The sequence below is a fragment of the Cuculus canorus genome, chromosome 4 (genome assembly GCF_017976375.1).
Source record: "Cuculus canorus isolate bCucCan1 chromosome 4, bCucCan1.pri, whole genome shotgun sequence".
Lineage (NCBI taxonomy): Eukaryota > Metazoa > Chordata > Aves > Cuculiformes > Cuculidae > Cuculus > Cuculus canorus.
In genome coordinates this window covers 39,106,297-39,114,679 of record NC_071404.1, presented here as the reverse complement: position 1 = coordinate 39,114,679, position 8,383 = coordinate 39,106,297, and positions in this window count along the sequence as shown.

Below are 8,383 nucleotides of genomic sequence, written 5' to 3'. Positions count from 1 at the left end.
TCACACAGCAAAATACACTTCTTTGGGAAAGATAATTAGAAAAATTGTTTAATGATAGTATATTTCTTCTGTGGTATCTAGGCAGATTTCTGCATGACAGAAGTTTGTGTTGTATTCTTTGTAGGATATTTAGGATGATAGTCTGTCAGCTATGTCAGTTGAGCAGTCAATACAAAGACTAAAACACTTGTGACTTTAGTGTTCTAAATGGGGAAAAGAAGTTGTACTAAAACTGTATTCCTTTGTTTGAGCATTCTAGAGCTTATTTCATGAGGTGTAGTAAACTTAGTAGCTCTGTTTATGCAATGTGGCTTTATCTAAGAGAGAAAGATGCTATATCTATGGTGACAAAACTTATCTTCTTTAGGCTCTATCCAAAGCATATGCTTGATCTGGAAGTAGTGGAGCTTTTTACTATCTGGGAGTAAACTGTTCTAATTACAGGTTAACAACAACAAGCAGTAGAGTGGAGTGATGATGTTCTAATATAGCAATGTGTGTTTGTTTTCTCCTCCACTTTACCACTGCATAAAAGAAGCTTCATATGCCATAAAGTAAAATAACTTTTAATTATAGACTGTGGAATCAGTAGAAATAGAATTTTGCCAATGTTAGATTTGTAGTGATTAGTTTTTAGCATAAGCAACATCAAAGAATATGCCTCACAGTATTTTAATCAAAGACATAGTTATATTTCTGAAACGTACTGCAAGATCATTAACTTTCACACTTGTATGTCTGTTCTGCTCTTACCTGGTGTTTCTGCACTTCATTGAGTACGTGTTGAAATATGGACTGGGATTAAGAGAACTGCATTTAGAGAGAACCTCAAATACTTTCCATGAAAGCTGAGAATAGTTCTACAAAGCTAAAGTTTTTGGCAGTGTAAGGGATTTCCTTTCACTGCCTCTCATTCCCACCTGACTATGCTATGACCTGTGTTTTGTAACTGATGTGATTAAAGTATGCTCTTCTGAAAACACATTGTGGGGTTATTGGTTGGTTTGATGTTTTTGGTTTTTGGTTTTTTTTTTTTTTAATTCCTCATTCACATCAGCTCTGTGATCCAGTGTATAACTGCATGCAAACTTTTGTGTCTGAGCTCCCAGGTGGAGCTGCATGTTGTGGTGACAACTAGGCAGCAAGAGGGAGAATTGGTCAAGTTAGTGTTTTACAGCAGAAGGATCCTTTCTCTGAGCCCATTTTGAGCTAGAAGTGTAGAAATTCCTATGCAAAGTCCCAATGTATATATTCATGAAAACTTGTTTATTGCCTGTTTGTTTAGTTTGTGTTTGAATTGACTGTAAGGCCAAATGTGTCTGAATAAAACCATGGAAAATAGAATTAAGGGGAATGTACATTTTGAAATTGTGTTACTTTTCAAGTGTTAAAATAGCTCGATTTATTACATGTGCTTCTGATTTCCACCCCCTACCCTGGCCATATTTTTGTTGATTTAGAGGCACATTTTTCACTCTGTTTAAATAAAATAAACAAATAAATAAATAAACCTCTCCTCTTGCTAGTGTAAATTGACTGTAAAATGTACAGACAAATGCAAAACCAATCCTCTGGGAATGTGTTTGGAAACCTTTCATATTGTGTTATAAACATCTATAGACATGTAAAACATTTAATATTTTATGTAGTGATCACACTGTATTATGAAAATATGAAATGAGTCTTCCTCTCAACCTCAGTTTAACTGTAAAATGATAGCCTAGGCAATATAACTAATTTAGTTCCAAGCATTTCATTGCTATCAATGTAGGTGACTTTTAATATACATGAGGACTCTTCAGTTATTTTTAGCAGTGCATGTTCCCTTTCTTTTTCATAGGTGATTGAGTTGAATGTGCTATCCCTTTCCTATCATGCTGATTTACAATCTGGTATTACATGGAGTCTTTTTCCTGATATTGTTGCATAAGTAATTTATAGTGACTTCTCTATTTCTGCTTTATCCAACTGTAAAATTGTGTGATTCCCCGTTTTCCTCCTGAGAGTATTACATGATTTGGTTCATTGTTTATGCCCACTTCAAGAATTACTTAGGAAAAAGTTAATGGAAAAAATGTAGTCTGGTTTTAGGAGTTCTCTTAATTGAAACCATTCCACTGGAACCTATGGAAGGAACTAAAGGGTAAGTTCATGAACTTAGTTGAGCTTATGTATTAGTAGTAAGTTAAGCTCCAGCTTCTTGTAGTTATAAAAGTAGTTGACAGGTGTGATAATTTCAGATAAAGTAGTTGTGCTTTCGTATGAAATACAAAAAATAGGTGCTGATATAGTGGGAGACTGCTAGCCTGAATACTTTGTCAAATTCCTTTTTTAAGCTGTGATATAACAATTTAAGACCAGCGACTCAGGTTTTCTGTAGTTTTTTTCTCAAATGTCACGTTTGGAGCAATTCTGTATTCTCTATATTATATGTAGTCTCTTTCATGAAGATGTACCAGCAAACTATTTATTGCTCTTAAGTATTTTGTGATTGAAAATCATATTAAAGCCTGTTAAAACTTTTCATTTGAAGCCAATTTTGACTTGCATAATACTGTGTTGATTCATTGATCATAAGTTGTCTCCAGTAGAAAATATCCTCCTACCTCTACAGTGGGCAAGGATCACAATCATTACGATATTTTAGCAGAAAAGTGCAAGCAACAATTTGTTCTAGTGATGGGGAGGGCTCTGAAAGAGGCTGTCTTTAGTTATTTCAGTTGATTTTGCAGCCTTGGTTTTGAGTGGAAGTATTTTTGTTACAGGCATAGCTTTGATATGCTTACAGATTTTGATTTAGCGAGCTTCCTGACAGGCTTGCCTCCAACTTAAAAGATTGACATAAATATTTACTAACTGATCTAAAACTACAAAAAGCTGCAATGATCTGTAGGTGTTCTAGAAAGGTTGTGAGCTTTGCTGTACAGGTACGGTTTCATCTTTGGAACAAGTTAGATTAATCATCATCATGAATCACTTCTTAAGTGGAGGAGTTGTCTTGAGTAAGGAGCAAATGGAAGTCCTAGTAGAGATGTTTATGGCCTTGAAAAATGTACACCCAGAATATGGAGGTCTTTCCTGGTTGCAGGAGATTCTTCTGGATAAGATAAAAATGAAACTACCAGGGAAGCAGGAAAAAGGCTCCAGATGAACCAAAAGAAGGTGTCAGCAGGGCATTTTAATCAAGTAATGCTTAAAAAGTTTGGTTCACAATGTAATGTTTTTGACAATCAGCATAAAATACAAATGGGGTGCATTTAATTAAAAGTATACTAATATTGAGTACCATTTGAAATTAAAACAGTTCAGATGAGTAGGGAAAATAGGCTACATTTATGATCATTATACTGCTAAACCAATGGAATATATCTTTCCATGACCAAAGCAAAATGACAATTGCAACCTAATTTTTAAAGGTGTTGTGTGGAAAGAGAGGAGGTGGTTCAGACTCTTAAACTCCTCAGAAGTTCAGCAAACTTTTCACCCAGGAACCCCTCTATAGCTGGGAAGGTGGTGAGCAGTGGTGTAAAAATGAAAATATTTGACATAATTCTGTTTTGTATTGAAGGACAAAAAGAAAAGTAAAATTTATCTATTTGGAGGAAGGTGTTGGACTTGAAATTGGTGTTTATGGTCATAGAATTTTTTGTTGTTTCTCAGCTTGCGGGATTTAGGTAATCCTGCCTGCATTTTCTGTGTTTTCATTAGAACACTTTTAACTTTGTGTTAAAAATATCAAAACCTCATTGCTTCAGAACATAGTCAGCAAGGTTAAGGAGGAATTTATGTCCAGTGCATGCGTGTTTGTTGAGGTGTATTGAAGGCTTGAGGAGGGCAGAGTGGGATTTTTGTTTATCTAAAAAAAGACATAATCCAATGCAATTGCTAATATTAATTTATGATAATATTTAATACAAATTTAATGCAAATTTTAATATAAATTCTTTATTGGTATGTTTTTCCTCCTTTGCTGATAGCTATATGGACAGTTATTCAGGGTCAGGGTTCCCTCTCACTCACAGGCAGAATGTCAAAGATCTCTGGTATTTTAATTACTTTGCTGCATAAAGTTGATTTTTGCTTTCAAGCCTTGTTTGGGCATATCTCAGCTAATCAGATAACCACTATCAAAGAAGCTTGTTGGAGGCACATAATTTTTGATAAGCCCAAAATAGCAGCCCTCTTTTTACCCTATGAGGTTCTGCTCTGCCCCTGTGTTTGTCCCCCTTAATGAACTGGTTTATCTGTCGGGGAGCTGTGCGGATGGGATGGTGTAAGATGGGTTCAGTTCAGCTCGGGGAAGACCAGATGCAAGACAGAAACAGATTTCAGTCAAACTGAATTGGCTCGGTGCAAAGTCAAGGCAACATGGGAGGGAGAAGACAGGAGTAAGCAGTTGAGGGTACCCAGAAGCGAACTTGGGGTGGATATCCTCTTTGGCAGTAACAGGTTGTGATATTGTTGCATTATGATATTTATTGCTTATCACCTTTGGTTTTCTGGTGACTATCACAGGTTGATTTACCTCTTTTATGATTTATGAGGTGAGTGAATACTTTAGTACTTTGTCTCTTATTATAGTACCTCCTCTGAGAGGCTCTTCCCAAACTTCTTTAGGTCTGCTGTGATTATTTTTGAGTGCTGTAACATTTTAGGATATTTATGAGGTCAGACCTAGTATCACAGATATCACAGTCACCTCGAACACAATGAAAACTAAAGCATTATTCCTTTTTTTTTTTTTTTTTTTTCTCTAAAGGTGTTGCTAACCAGCTGGATTTGTATGTTCTGGTATATTTTTCTTTTCCTTTCTTGAAAATACAGCCATGACTACATAAGCTTGTATTAATAAAAAACTGTAGTAGTAAGTGTAACAGTCATTGTTTCTAGCTCTAGAAAGCACAGAAAACATTCTCCTTTGATCAATTAATTAGCAATATTCAGTCACTTTCATTTATCTTAAATACCTTCCAATGCTTCCTAAACTATTTCACATTGTAATAAGGTAAAAAAGGAGAAACAGATTGTTAAGGTAAACCAAACACTGGCATAGTAAGAAGCTTGCTGCTAGTGATTAGTGCACAAGATGAGTTATTTTCAAGAGTCTGAAATACAGCAAAAGGCATTCCAATCATTCCTTATTTAGGTGCTTGTGGCCACATTATTTAACTAATGTAACAAATACATATTGCTTAAAGATCCTGGTCCTTTCCTCATGGTTGACTGCAAGCTTTCACTCACTCTCCTGTGCCTTTCCTCACCTCAGCAGAACTGTTCCGAAGTCCTGTGTTTCATCTTTAAAAAGAGTGTTTGGACCCTGCAGGGAACCATTACAGCTGAGCACCTATGCAGGAATGGCAGGAGTTTTCTGAGAAAAGCAGCAGAACTGGTCCAGACAGGTGTACTAGATAGTCCAACTACACCACTGCAGGTTCTCAGTGAACCTGTTGTGTGTCTTTTTGTTATCACGTATCACTGTTTGCATACTTTATTCTACCCAGCCTTATCTACTGTATAAGAAGTCTGTTTCCGTGTTTTCTTGCAGGCTTTTATAGTGCTGTGCTTTATTCAGCCTTTACTGTCGTGGTACTAGGACAGTAATATTGCTTTAATAAATGATTTCATAGGTAGACCTTTAGTCAACATGAGGACAATGTGATAGTTGTTATCTTGAATCTTGTACAAGTCACTGACCTGTACGTGAGAGGAGACCACTTAATTTAATAGGTTATTTAAAAATTACATAGATATCAGAAAGGATTCTCAGTCATTAGGTAACAGATCTTTCAGACCTGTGCTGACCCTCAGCAGCACACCCATGGCTAACTTTAAAGAAGCCCAGCTCCACCTCATTTGAATTGTCGTGATTACTCATTTAGCTCTTCCTTCATTTGCAGTGTCTTCTGTATTTTTGCCACAGCATGAGTAATTTCAGATTACTAAGGGTAATTTATTTCTGTTATGCTTATGTATTCAATGTTTGGGATGATCTTTGATCTTCTCACTCTGAGTCTATTTAAATAAAACTGTAACTGTAACCCGTGTCACTTAGGTATGCTTATCAGTAAATTGAGAAGCTCAGGTCTTTAGTTGTTACCGGGGTTATGATGGTGAGGTCAGCACAGGCTGAGAGACCCAGGAAGTCTGTTGGCCAGAACACACCAATCTCTGTGTTGCTGTAACTGTGCTTTTGCTGATAACTGGGCTAAGTTGATAACTCTACTCTTAACAACTTGCACAGGAGCATATACATCATTAATTGCATGTCAGACCTAAAGTTAAATAGTGATCTCAGTAGTTCACATTACATAGTTGTAATACCCCATATATCCCTTAGTGTTTGTTATGTGTGTTTTTCTGTGGGAACTAAAGAGGAAAATAAGCTTCAACCATTTTTGTTACTATTTTTAAATATTTAATATTAGTTTTTAACAGATATGGTAAAAATCAAGTAAGGCATAATCTTTGATTACCTTTGATTTTTTTTTTTCATAACACCTTAAAACTAACAAGTTTTTGCTGATCTTGGACCTGCCTGAACTTGAGATTTCTATTTTAAAAATAGGCTCAGCACCTATTTTAAAATAGAAATCTTGTTAAAAATTGAATAGAAATCCTGTTAAAAATTGAAATTTTATTTGGAGTAGTTTAAGGAATAATATCCTGTTCCATAACTTTAAGTCATTCCTAGAGCTTTATTCCTTTTATGTTGCTTCAGTGTTAGTCATTACACAAAATTAGAAGTTGATTCTTACTGCAAATAGAATCTGTAGCATGTTCATGTAAATAAAGCATATAAATTGTGATGTTTTCTATTTCATTGTAGTATATTGGCAAATGTAGATAGATGTGTCTAATACAAACAGTTTAGTGTTTAAGCTATGGGTTTTTTTCCTAAAAGACTGGTGTTTTCTGCTTTTTCTGGATAACAGTAGCCAACGTAGTCTTACCAGAAAAAAGGTTAGCTGCACTTCTGTAGGAGAAGATAAGAACAGCTTTGAATAATGGAGCGATGGTTTGTAGCAAGGCCTTTGTGTTCGGGACAAGATTAAAGACTACAGAACTTTCCAGTAAGCTAATTGGAATTGGCCCTTTCTTCCACATAAAAAAATTGCAATAACTTAGAAAAATTAACTGCAGATAAACGTGTTAAATCATGCAGTTTATTTTAAAAAGCTCAAGTTTTAAATTATAAAATTATAAAGCTGTCTGCATGAACACAATAATCCCTATAAATTGTTCTTTTTTCTAACTTAGAAGTTATACAGTAATATCTTCTTAAAATCTCAATAATAGAAGTTACTATTTTGCATTTCTTGCGTCTCTAAATGCATATTAACTCCCTTGATAAGAAAGATTTTCCTGATGTCAGTGACAAATGCCCTGTTAGTTTCTCTCATCGTTATTAGCAGCTATGTCACGTAGTCCTTATTTTAAGTTCAGCTAGAACCACTTTTGTAGCTGAAACAAAGCTACTCCCCTTCATCATGCTTTCCGCTACTTTCCTTGTACTCAGCCTGTTAATGTTTTCAATCTCTACAAACTAAAGTTATGTGTTTCTGTTTCAGAAACTGCTTCTTGCATTTAATGACTGGAATATGTATCTCTGAGAAGAGAGAAGAAAGCTCATTGCTTCTGCTACCAGTGCTAAAACAGATTCTCCTTCCTAGTTTATCTTCATAATTCCTGTTGTTGAAAATGAAGAAGCGAAAGATATCAGCACTTGCTGTATTTTAGGATAAACTGAATTTGTGTGATTATTTGAAAGAAAAATAATCCAAAAGCGAGACCTTTAAGAAATGCCAGAAATACTGTTTTCAGACTTATTATTCTAATACGGCTTTGAGCACACCTGTTGCTTTAAACACACACATTTTCTTCTTTGAATAACATTGTGCTTAAGCTGATCCATTTTTCTCTCCTTCAGTAAGGAAGATATTATTAATGTTTTTTATTACTGTGTCAGGTGAATATGTATTTTGCTTGCCAATACTTTTTTTTATGCCTTCCATTTCAGAAAGAGACAGCTGCTGCTGTGATATGTTTTGTATTCCAGTGTATCTGTAAGAAATAAAGGGAATAAATAAATGGGAATAATCTAGTACTGTAGTAAAAATGCTGCTATTTTTATGCCCTATTGTATTGGTAGAGATTCAACATTACTTAGAATGTTTTTCGGAAAAAGGGAGACCACTGTTGTTTTTCTTCACTGTCTTGCAGAATGTGAACTGTAAGAGAGGCGATGGTCTAGAAAAGATAATCCTAGGAAATATCCCAAGGAAGCTGTTGTTAAACATACTAGTAAAATTGTGACTGTGTTTGTATAAATTGCATGACTGGAGAGAAACAGCAGAGACAAAATAAACTGAACTTCAAGTATATG